The sequence below is a fragment of the Cavia porcellus genome, unplaced genomic scaffold, assembly GCF_034190915.1.
Source record: "Cavia porcellus strain 051 isolate PalLab524CR breed Dunkin Hartley unplaced genomic scaffold, mCavPor4.1 scaffold_1, whole genome shotgun sequence".
NCBI classification, from domain to species: Eukaryota; Metazoa; Chordata; class Mammalia; order Rodentia; family Caviidae; genus Cavia; species Cavia porcellus.
Window position 1 is genome coordinate 228620026 of NW_026947484.1, and position 12992 is coordinate 228633017.

At 43.4% G+C, this 12992-nt stretch overlaps 1 pseudogene; it reads left to right on the top strand.

The window, feature by feature from the left end:
• Nucleotides 1-1115: 1115 nt before the first annotated feature.
• Nucleotides 1116-11826, top strand: LOC100735944 (eukaryotic translation initiation factor 3 subunit F-like; annotated as a pseudogene).
• The last annotated feature ends 1166 nt before the right edge of the window (nt 11827-12992 follow it).

Sequence of the window (12992 nt, forward strand, 5' to 3'; positions counted from 1 at the left end):
AAGGTTTATTTCTTACAGTTTTTGGAGGTTTCAGTCCACACTCCGTTGGCTCCAAGACAGGTGGGCATGGCTGGACCGCTGTTCATGGCAGCCGCTGACATCAAGCTCGAACCAGCAAAGAGCAAGACACACCTTCTTCCTGCCATTACATCACATCCTGGCTCCACCCCTAAGTGGGTGGAGCACTGACACCATCAATCCAAGCACTATACAATAAACTATCACAAATAAACAATGCAAACTCATGAGTCCTGGGGGACACAGACATAAACCATGACAGCAAGTATTGACAGTTATTTTCCTTGACATGACAGCTCTCTTTGTTCTCTTTCAAGAAAATAGCTGCCAAATACCTGTGTGAAAACAGTCACGGTCTGTCGCTTGTCCCATCAAGTATAAAAGTATTCTGTGAAAAAGGGCAGCTCATCCAGCGTGCAGTGCCTTCCCACAGGGGCTGCTCCCTGACACAGCTACCTTGTCTTCAGGTACTGGGCAGCTTTCTGTCACCCTAATGCATATCCTGAGATAAATCAACTTATAAAGGGAAAAGGCTTATTTTAATCTCAAAGTTTTAAAGGATCCAGGCCATGATCAAGCAGCCACATTGCTTGTAGGCCTTTGCTGGGGAAGGCGGGACAGAAGCTGCACAGCAGACACGAAGACCTGCTTGCCTGGCTGGACTATGAAACAGGGGAGAGTGGCCAGGGTCTCTGCTGTCCTCTGCGAGGGCAGCCCCTGCTGACCGCAAGTCCTGACATTAGGTCCCGCCTCCCAAAGCACCACAGACTGGGAGCTAAGCCTTCAACACGTGGGCTTCGGGGCACAATCCAGGTCTACACTATAGTGTCCAGCATGTCCAAGAGGTGTCTTTCTGCATTTTTTCCATTTCCTGAGCGAACAAACGTTCCTTTTCCCACCAAGGGCATCTTCAGTGACAGCGGCCTGTCTTTCCTTCCTTCCTTCCTTCCTTCCTTCCTTCCTTCCTTCTCTCCTTCCTCCCTCCCTCTCTCCAGTGAACATGTTTTGATGAAGAATTCTGAAATCCAAAACCTGTGGAACTGGAAACATTTCTGTTCCCAAACATTTTGGATCAGAGACACTCAAGCTGTACATGAATGGCAGCGCTCCTGTGCCCTGCTCCACTGTCCCCCGGGCAGGCCAGGAGAGCTGCCCTGGTACAGGGGGGAGGCTGCCCAGAGGACAGCAGAGTCCCTGTGGGCTGTGACCTGAAGACAGCTGGATTTTCCTGGGGAAGAAAGGGGACACTGATAGGCTTGGCAGACAGCACAGCGTGTGCAAAGGCTCAGAAGTGTGACAGACCCAGTGTGCACAGAGAAACTCAAACCATTGCACCTTCGTACAGCAAACCTCCACCCAGCCTCATGCGTCCACAGGTCACAGTCCAGGCGTGAGTGACATCTGCTCAGCGTTCAATCCGTAGCTGGTAGAGTTCTAAGCATTCATTTAATCTTTGATGTAGTCCTATGGAGTCGATGCCATTATTATCATCTCCTTTTACACATGAAGAAATCAAAACAAGAAATAAAGAGGTCCGACTAACTCATCCCAGATCCCCACAGGCAGCCAGTGGCACCAAAAGGAGTCAACATCCCAGCCGCTCAGCTGAGGTAATGCTCCCCCAGATGGAAGGAGATTGGTGCTGGCTTTCCCGTTGGAAAGCTCAGTTGGCCAATCTAGGTGCTCATCCATCGTTAGGACCAGTCTGGAAGGGGATACAGGCCCACATTCTCTGTGGAGGTCTCCAGTCCCAAAGAACCGCTCACTGAATACCACACAGCACGAAGAATAAAAGGTCTACAACAGTGTCCAAAAACATGATCAAAGCCTCCCAACGTACCGCCTCCTGTGTAAGAGCACAGCCTGTGTGATTTCATGTATGTAAAGTTTAAAACCAAGCAAAAGGACTCACTAGTTACAAGAGAGTGAGCTAGGGGTGGTTAGCATTAAGGAGAGAGGGAGGGACAGGGGGAGACCTGTCAAAGTCACTTTGGAACAATCCAAGAAGCCTGCATGTGTGCAGCCTCCTACAGAATATAGTTTCCATTTTTATTTACTTTTTAATTTTTATTAAGTCCGTAGTATAAAAAATTAAAAATAGAAAAAAACAGATTCATCCAAGGAGTTTTATTTAGCCCTACTGGCAAAGGTATTTCTCAGCCATGAATACAGGGTTTGTGCCTCACCTCCTGAGGGAAAACTAGACTAATAATGGAAACCCAGGGATGAAGGGCATTGTGTTTCAAATGCTTTTAATGAACGTTTGTTCAAGTTTCACTCATTAGCATTATAAAGCAACAGGAAGGGTCTGGGACACAGAAGTGCCCTGTGTGCAGGCCAGCTTTTTCCAATTAGGCAGGCTCTGCGGGCTGCCCGGGTCCAGCAGCTCTCGGCCACCTTGGGGATGGGCGGGCCCTCGGCAGGGGGAGCGGAGAGCTGGGCCCACACCTCCTGGCTGTACCTGCCACATTCCTGTGAGCTTTGCTGCATTTTATGGGTTATAGATGATTTCTCAACCTTTTAACCCGTGCTCACTTCTTACTAGATGTAAATATCTCACACATTTCTCTAATGTTATTTGAAATCTCAAAATTAATTAAATATTATGACAAAAAGCACAGCCCAGCCACAGGATAAAGTGCTGCTTTGTTTGCAGGTTCCTGAAAGTGTGCGCACCCTGCGCGCCTCGGCCCCCAGGAGGATCTTGGTTTAAATATTACAAGCCTTTTCATTTCCTCCAGGTTTTTGATGAGAGATTTGGGGATGTGGCCACCAGGTGGATGCCGTGCTCTTGGCATTTATGAGCTCATGGTCTGACTTCCCAGGGGGAAGAGGACCAGGAAGCAAGCAGAATTAGTTTGTTTCCAATAAACCCTACAACTCCTTACTTATTAGGTAGGTATCATTCCACGGTGATAGGTAAGATTTATTGGGTACCTTTCTCTGTGCCACACGCAGTGCAAGACGCCCTCTGTGTGTGCCATAACTTACATCTTACAACTTTGTTGGGAGTCTCACCATCCCTACTTTATCGCCAAGGAGCCCAGGCTCCAGCAATTGTATAACCTGCTCCAAGACTGCACAGGGCAGAACAAGGTTTCGGGTTGCTTGGCTCCTGCTCCTGATCAATGGATGAAAATGAGACACACACACACACACACACACACACACACACACACACACAAAGAGTCTCACAAGGAGAGAAAATGGCTGAATGGGGTCAGGGAGGAGGGCAAGGATGTCTCCAAATTGGTACCAGAAAAAAGCCAGTATCCAGAGGTGGGGGCAGAAGATAAAAGTCTGACCCAGGAGGGTAAATGAAGAGAGTCCAGCTAGGCTGAAATCCAGCATCTAGGGGTTTGTGAGAGGAAACTGGAACGCCCCTGGATCGGGGCACCCCACCCCACCCCAGCTTGCTGCACACAGGATCTGGGTGAGGATCAGACCCAGGGATGGAGAGAGCTAGCCCTTCAGTGACCGCTTGGCTGATGGAAGACTCAGTATCACTCCAACTTCTCTCTCAAGCACAGCAAACGAGACACATGCAAGCTGGGGATTCAGAGAAGTCCAAAACAGGAGAATGGTGCAGGACAAAAATGCCATGCGCCGATATCCTGAAAGCAGGGGCGTACCTGTGGGTGGTGTGACCTGTGGGTGGGGGGAAGAAGGCTTTCCCACTACAGGACAAAAACAAGCTGCCCATTGCTGCACATACGGTGGGACAGCTGAGCTCGTGAGGCAGTCAGCACGCTTCCCGTGATGGCCAGCAGGCTCCCAGAGGGGCCAGCACCTCCTCACCAGGGACTGCAGGAAGCAGGGAAACAAGATCTACCACAAGGACATGGAGTAAAGAGCAGAGCAGAGGAGAGCCAGGAAGAGACAGGGATCGGCGCCCAGATCAGAGGGCAGCTTGGCAGAGCCTGCACAGAACAGACACTTGCTTATGATTCCCCAGTCACAGGAAAAGCCTGAGACCATGTGAGGTCCTGCTCACTGCTCTGAACTGGTGAACTCTGGTGTCAGCTGTAGATTCTACAAGCAGAGATGAGACAGACAGACTCCTGGGTAGACAAAGCCAGCAGGCAGCGCTGGGCCAGAGGTCTTCTGGCCATACACGAGGCTAGGCAACCCGGAGAGAAGATTCTGGGGATGACCATGATACCTGCCAGGTGGTGAAGGAAGAGACTGAGGTCCCTAGCAGATTCCGGAGAACTGGACAGCCAGGAGTTGGGCCAGCTATACCACATTTGCATCCCCAAGGTGGACTGATACAATTGGATCTTGCGGCCAGGACACAGGATTGGACGGAGTGACAGTCCTTGCCGCTCTGGGCAGGCAGCACTTGGCTGCTGGCCCCCAGCTAGTGACTCCAGCGCAGATGGAGCTGTGCAGACGCTCTGGGCAGTGCTGTGATGACCGTGTGAGGGTTCATTTGTTTGTCTGTGGTTTCTTTGCTGGATGGTTTGATTTAGGTCATTCTGGTTGCTGGTTTTTTTTTTTTTTTTTTTCTGTTTTCATTTTTTCTGTATCTTTTTTTTCCCTCCTGGTTTCCATTCCTTTATTGGTATTGTTTTGTTATCTTACTTTATTTTATTCTTTAGGGTTTTCCCCTTTGACCTGCTCCCTCCCCACTTAGTGTCTCTCTTTTATTGTTTACTTTCTTTCTTCCCTATTCTTTTTTCTCCTCTCTTTGTCAGTTTCCTGCCTTCCTCCTCTTCCTCTCCATTTATCTAACCTACTATATGTAGATGTATACTATATAGTACATGTGTACTATATAACACGGCCTTTATACACTAGGAATAAGAATCAACCAGTGTCACAATGTAAACAGCACTGTTTAAGGACATGTCACAGCAATCCTTGGTTCAGATGATCCAAACAAAACAATCTGCAAGTGTATTAACAGGTCCTAACAATCTCGGGCTCCTTTAATCTCTAAACACAATTCTATCCACTTACAAACTTTCTTTCACCTAAAAAATACTTTCTCAGAACTCCTCAACACTGGCTTTACCAGAGTTACAAAATAATCCAACAGAGTCCAACTGCTACTGTTTTTCAGCTTTTGACCTCTCTTGATTTTCCCACTGATACAGCCCTTCCCTTTCCTCCTCATATGCTCAACATCCCAGATGAGCTGCAAATAGAAATATAATATGTTCTGTAAGAGATAATTTTTAAAGAGTGAGAAATTATGTATGATTGGATCAGTTGATGCTGTTATAACCAGCAGAATTTCGTTCCTCAAAACACATGACAGGTTCCAACCCAATTAAATTGAATAGGCTGAAGTGATAAACAATATTTCTTAACAAATAAAGCCAAGGATGCAGCTGGAAACAGAACCTAACTAAAGAGATCTTCATACCAACAACAAATTGCCTGCCCTCTATCTGACCTCTACCCTTAGCGTACACATGTCCACACACACACAAATAGGAACCCAGGAAAACAAGGCAATAAAATGCCTCCAGAAAATCCCAGCTTTCAAAGCAAATCAAGGGGACACTGATGGAGAGGAAATCAAACATCAGGCATCTGAGCTGTGCAGAATTACATAAGAGGTAGCAAAAAACCTCAATGAGCTCAAAGATGATATAACACAAGACAGTCGAACTAACAAACTGATCAATGTGATTACGACTGCTCATTTCTTAGGGGGGGCCGGGGGTGGGAGTACCAGGGATTGAACTGATGACCTTGTACTTGTCAAGCAGGCACTTGTGCCACTGAGTTAAATCCCTGGCCCCAATCGATATGATTATGGAAGAAACAAAAAATTTGGAAGCGAGGTTTATAAAAGAGCTGACAAAAAGTGTTCAAAGCATTAATAACAAATTTACAACTGAAATGGATTCTACAAAAGGGTGGCAAATAGAAATACCAAAGATAAAAGATTCTATTGGATACATAAACAGCAGACATGACTATTGTGAGGAAAAGCTGTCAGGTATTGAGGACAAATCCAAGTCACATGATGACATAGTAAAGGAAACCTTAAAAATCACGAGAGAGCATAGCAAATTCCTCTACCAGTTACTAGATAGAGCTAAGAAGACTAAGGCTAACAGAAGCTATAGGTTAGAGAACAACACATATGGAATAAAAAATCTGTTCATAGAAATCATAGCAGAAAACTTTCTAATTATGGAGAAAGAATTCAACATGCAAATAAGTGAGGTTTACAGAATGCCAAAAAAATAAAAAAGAAGCATCCTATGACACATCATAGCCAAATTCCAGGGATGCCAACACAAAGACAAAATCTTAACAGCCTAGGGAAAAGCAAAAAATCACTTATAGATGTAAACCCATTGGGATTATAGGAGACTTTTCAACACAAACTTTAAGGTCAGAGACCTAAGAGTGAAGAGCTTAGCTCCAAAAGAAAACAACATCCAACCAGACTGATACAGCCTGCAAAATTATCATTCAAAATTGATGGGGAAGTAAGAACATTCCATGAAAAAGAAATACAAACATTCCATGGAGAAATAAGAACATTCCATGGAGAAATAAGAACATGCCATGACAAAGAACACCTTAAAAAATTGGTGAACATTATTAAAACAGTGCACCAAAAAATACCCAACAATAGAGAAAGAGTAAAGCCAGTAAAGCCCAAAAGTAGGTGAAATGGATACAGAAATCCAGGTAAGGAAACAGAAAGAGAAAATAAATGAGTCAACGATAGTCCAGGCAATGACAGGACTAAATCAATACCTTTCAGTAATAACAATCAATGTAAATGGCTTTGGTTCCCCAATTGATAAACACAGATTGGCAGACTAGATTAAAAACAAAACTCAAGGGCCAGCTGCACTCAAGAGACTCATCTAATCCAAAAAGAAATTCATAGGCTAAAAATCAAAAGCTGGAAAACAACGTTCCATGCACCTCAACCCTGAAAGCAAACAAGGATAACAATTTTATTCTTTTAGCAACTTTAAGCTAAAACTGATAAAAAAAAAAAAAAAGAGGCAAAGAAGGTCTCCACGTAGTAGTTAAGAGAACAATTGAACAGGAAGAGATAATAATTGTAAATATACACACACTGAATATCAGTGTGCCCAACCTCAGAAAACAAACACTACTGAACATAAAAGGTCAAATAAACATTAATACAATTATAGTGGGTGGTCTCGGCATTCCACATTCACAAATAGAGAGATAAACTAAAGAAAATATTATCAAGGAAAAATCAGCGCTGAACCACACTTCAAACAAACAGACCTAGCAGCAATCAACAGTGTTCTATCTTACTACAGCAGAATGCACATTCTTTTTAGTACCATGCAGAACTTTCTGCAAAATAGACCATAAAGTCTGATTAAATAAATACAAAAGAATTCACACTATCCTAGGAATTCTATCAAACCAGGCACTCATGCTAGAAATCAATTGAAAAAGAAACTATGGGGCTGGGGATTTAGCTCAGCGGCATAAGTGCCTGTCTTGCAAGCAGGCAGTTGTGAGTTCGATCCCTGGTACCGATAAAAATGAAAAAGACAAAAAAAAAAAAAAAGAAAAAAAAAAGAAAGAAAGAAACTATACACACTGGTACCTCAGTTGCTCAACAGCTCCAAGCTTGAACTTTCCACTACTTAAATAGCAAACTTTGAATAACTTTTGTTCTGTGTTTGTAACTTTGCTCAATAGCTAAATTGAAAATCCAACCTGGAAAAACTCTATGGACCAAGAGTGAGTCATGTGTTGCATCTCACCACAGACTTAAAGAAGTGACAAAAGAATTCAGTCTAAGTGCTGCTCTTGCCCAAACAGTGTACAGTGCTTATGTTAGCACATTAAAATATTTGTCACTGTGCTTTTTCTGTGTGTGTGCTTTATTTGCTTAAAATATTGTAACCATGGCTCCAAAGAAAGTTAGTAATAGCTAAACAGTAAAGCTAAGAGGAAATTGTTGAGAGACATGATAGAAATCATTGTGAAAAGAAAGAAATCATTGCAAGATTTGTCAAAGTCCTGCAAAAATGAATTCATAAGTGCAAATTGTGCCTCAGAGCCAAATACTTGGTTTTCGATTATTTCTAACAGGAAAAATAGCCAGGTGGAATATGTCTGTAATCCCAGCACTCAGGAGGCTGTGGCAGAAAGGTCACAAGTTCAAGGGCAGCCTGGAATATATAGCAAGATCTTGTCTCCAAAAAACATATATATTGATATATTTTAACTACTTTTCTCTCATTTTTGGGACAGAGGCCCCAAATTAAGGTAGGAAAGATTTATTTAGCTCACAGTTTGTGAAGGTTTCAGACTGTAATCAACTGACTCCAAGAACGGTGGCGTGGCAGAGGGGAAATAACTCAAATCAGCAGAAGAAAGCAAAAGCAACAAGAGCAACATGGGGGCAGAACAAACCTCTTATCCTCGCTTATAGTATAAGCAGGCTACCGCCCCTGGGGTGGGTACAGCACTCACATAATCTCTGTGCCCTTCTTTTGCACAGGATGAGGATGTTTACAAAGTGAGGACCTTGGTCCCCTGCTGAGTCCCTTAGTTAAACTAAACTTCTCAAGTTGACACAATGTATCAAGCATTCCAATCCACTCCTTGTCAACTTGGCAACCAGACACATTTCTTTAAACTGGTCTCAAAGACATGCTTATCCTTATCATTTCATAACATGAACATTATAAAACAGGTTTAACAATTCTTAAGAACCAGTATTGTCTATCAACATTATATTACGTTAGATCTGTAACTTTCCATCCTTGGCCCCCCCAAAGACTCATGTATATCTCTTCATGTAAAAAGCATTTAGTCCATCTGAAAGCAGTGCCAGAATCCTAACAGGTTCAGCGTTGCTAAAACGTCCAAGTCCCAAGTCTTCTCCAAGATGTAAGGCAAACCCTTAGTTGCAAGTCCCCGTACAAATGAAGTTAGACACTTCCAACTTTTAATGGCACAAAATGAACATTTTCATTCCAAAAGTTACAAGCAGGGGAATACAAAGAGCGGGGATGAAAGCAAGTCCAAAATCCAGCAGGGCAAACATTAAGTCCTCTAGTTCCATGTTCACCATCTGAAGCAATCGATGACAAGCTGTGAGCTCCCAAGGGCTTAAGTGACCCCAATTCTATGGTACTTCTGGTGGTTACAGCTCCCATGGTTTTTCCCTTAGGTATACTTTGTTCCCTCCTTGCAGCTTTTCTTGGATGATCCATATTTGTGGCTTTTCCAAACATCTGGGGGCTCTGTTGCACCTTCAGCTTCACACGCACTGCTTCACATATTGTCCTCTGAGAAGCACTCTGCCTGACCTCCCAGGCTGTCTGAAATCAAGGTGGAAGCCTTTTTAACTCCATAACTCTTGTTTTCTGTATGTACCTAAAACCAGCACCATGTTGATGATGCCAAGGTCTGCTGCCACCTGGAGCAATAGCCAGGCTTCCCTCTCTCTTGGTTGTACAAGTTGAGTGTATGGATCACTGAGCACTCTGAATGCAATTTTGAAGAACAAATTTTGTATGTTACAGGCATTCTGGACCATGGTGCTTGGTGGTTTTCTCCTCGAAGCAAAGTCTTTCACTTTTGCAGTCTTGAGGCTGCAAAGGGTAAGACTTGCTACTTCTTGTGATGCCCGCAGGCCATTTTTGCTATTCTTCTGTTCTTTCTCAGTGATCAAGATCTCCTCTGCTCTATTTTTGCAGACCACAGTTTTACTAGAGCTTCCTTTCTGGCCAAACTCACAACATTTTAAATCATCCTGTGGGGCTCTTTGCCCTTGATTCTCAACATAGATCTGGCTGAAAGCCCTCAACAATTGCCTTAACATTTGACTGCCTTGAATTATGTTCAACTGGATTAATTAGTCTACCACCCTTCATTTGAGTCTCAAGCAAAGTCTCTGGACATGAACAAACACAGATAAGTTTTCTGCTGAGCCATAACACACATTGTCTGGACTCCAGAAATCCATACAGTCCTTCTTCCAAGCAGAAACCTCCTGAGCCTAGTCTTTACTGGAAGGGTTTCTACCAGCCTTCCAGGCTTCTGAGCTCTGACAAGACTCTCCCATGCAGTACAACCTACGGTGTTCCAGCTCTGCTTTTTCAGCCTGCTCTTCCCACAAGCCATTCCCAAAGCTCTTGAATACGCCAGTACAGTCACAGCGATGACCCTACTCCTGATACCAAATTCTGTGTTGGTTACTTTTCTTTTGTCGCTGTGACAAAATACTCAACACCCAAAGTTAAAGAGGGAAATGTTTATTTAGCTCAGTTTTTGGAGGTTTCAGTCCATAATCAGCTGGCTTCAAAGCAGGGTGGCACAGCAGAGGGGCAACAGCTCAAGGGAGCAGAAGAAAGCAACAGCAACAAGAGCAAAATGGGGGCAGAGCAAACCTCTTATCCTCGCTTGTATTGTAAGCAGGCTACCGTCCCCCAGGATGGGTACAGCACTCACATAATCTCGGTGCCCTTCTTTTGCACAGGGTGAGGATGTTTACAAAGTGAGGACCTTGGCCCCCTGCTGAGCTGCTTAGTTAAACTTCTCAAGTTAACACAGCGTATCAACCATTAAACACACACACACACACACACACACATATCTTCAGTTATCAAACTTACTCTCAGTATTCAAACACAAATTAAAGATAACAATCAATACATCACTACACAAACACCTAGACATTAAATAAGACATTTCTGAGCACTCAGTGGGTTATGAAAGTAATAAAGGAAAATATTAATTCCTAGAATCAAACAGTTATGCCAGTATAACACTGCATTTGAGATGCAGTGAAATCAGTTTTAACAGGAAAATTTACAGTTTTAAGAGGGAAGTTTACAGCTGTGAATATTCACATTAGAAAAACAGCAAGTTCAAATAAATAACCTAGTGATGCATCTCAAATACTAGAAAAGCTCTTCAACATGGCTGTGCACTGCCCACATCTCTCCAGTCCCATCTTGACCCCAGTCCCAATCCCTCTTCCCGCACCAGCTCCAGCATCGGCCTCATCTTTAGACCAGAGGCAGCAGCCAAACTAATAGTTCCACGCCAGTCTTGGGCCTTGGGTGCAAGCCCTAGTTCGGAGCCAGTGCCCTATCAAGTCAGCTCTCCCAGGAGCCGTCCCTGAGTCTGCAAGGTCAGGCTACTACCCTGTCATTTTGGCTTCCATCATGGACAGCTAGGGGTGACACAGAAGGATACAGACTGAGTTATGGGAACCTCACTGGGAATTGTTGGTAAACACTACTGGAAGACATCTATTGCTTTTCAGTGCCACACAATGAATCAGAAGATGGGGCAGCATTGACAAGGAATTTGCTAAGAACATGTATGAAGTTCACAAACATCTCTCCAAATGAGCTTATCCTGGGCTGATCTGCCACAAACCACGACATCACAGAAGACTCTGCTGATCCATGAGTAGTACAAACCCTAACCCCATTTATCTTATAGTGGACAGGAGACTCCAGAATGGCTTCATGAGTATCAAGGCTTATGTCAGCACTTTAATGGGTACCCTAGGGAGGACCACGGTAGTGTTCATACCACTAATAGTGAAATACAACACTGCACTGGAATTGACCTGATCATGAAAACCTGTTTTAGCCCAGGTGACTGGCCTCTTGCGTGACGTGGAGCAAGTTGGGGGGAGCGCTGGCTCCTATCCAGGAGGCCCTAAGTACGGTATTGCAACATGCAGAGGATATGCTGTCTGGAACAATACTATGGGCCCCTTCTTGAGTTAACCAAGTACCCAAGATATCTCTTGAGGACTTTGAGACCATGCTCGATAGTAATATCAGTGGTGCTGATGGTGACCTACCTCGTTAGTCTCACTTGGGGATTACCCTCAATGAGATACTTACAAACCTGTGAATGGGTCCCAGCCAGCACTCCTGCCAGTCTGAGCACCAGTCTGAGTGAGTAGAGCCCAACACAAAATAGAAAAAATGGTTTTGAGTCACAAAGTAAGTTAGCTGTTAAAAGAGAGAAACAAAAGAAGTCTGAACCCAGCCCAGTACAAGGAAGGAAATCATAAAGATCAGGGGAAATTAATAACACTGAGGCTGGAAACACACACACACACACACACACAAAGAATCAATGAATTGGAGTACTGGTACTTTGAAGAATTAAAAACAAACCAAAAAAAAAAAAGACAAACCCTTAGACAAATTTCCCAAAAGAAGGAAAGAAAAGAAACGAAACATGCAAAATTCATACTTCTGCAATCCAGGAGATCATCAGTAACTAATGTGAGAATATGTAGAATCTTGAAGAAATGGAAAGGTTGCTAGACACATGAAAATTATCAAAACTGAATAAAGAAAACGTGAAAACTCTGAACAATCCAATAACGGGTAATGAAAATTCTACCAACTAAGAAAGAATAGGGCCTGATGCATTCACCGCTAAAGTCTACAAGACCTTCAGAAAAGATACAACGCCAACACTCCTCAAACTGAAATGAAGTTGAAAGGAAAGAAGTACTTCCAAAATCATTCCTGAGGCTAGCATTACCCTCAAAATCAGACTCCAAAACCAGACAAGGGCCCAATTTTAGAAAAAAAAAAAAAAAGAGAGAACTAATGGCCAATCTCTTTAATGAACAGAGATGCAAAAACTCTCAATAAGATACTGGTAATAGGATGCAACAGATAATCAGAAAGACCATATATCACCACCAGGTAGGCTCTTTCCTAGAGATGCAGTTTAGCATACGCATATCAATAAATGTAATATACCACAAACAAAAGCAAGGCAACAAACATGGATCATCTCAATAGATGCAGACAAAGCCTTTGACAAAACCCAACATCCATTCACAATAAAAACTCTAAAGAAAATAGGTATGGAAAGACATTATCACAATCTGATTAAAGTCATTCATGACAAATCTACTGCCAACATCATATTGAATGGAAAAGCTGACAGATTTCCCTGTAAAATCAGGAACAAGACAATGGCGTTCACTGTCCAATATAGGATTTGAAACA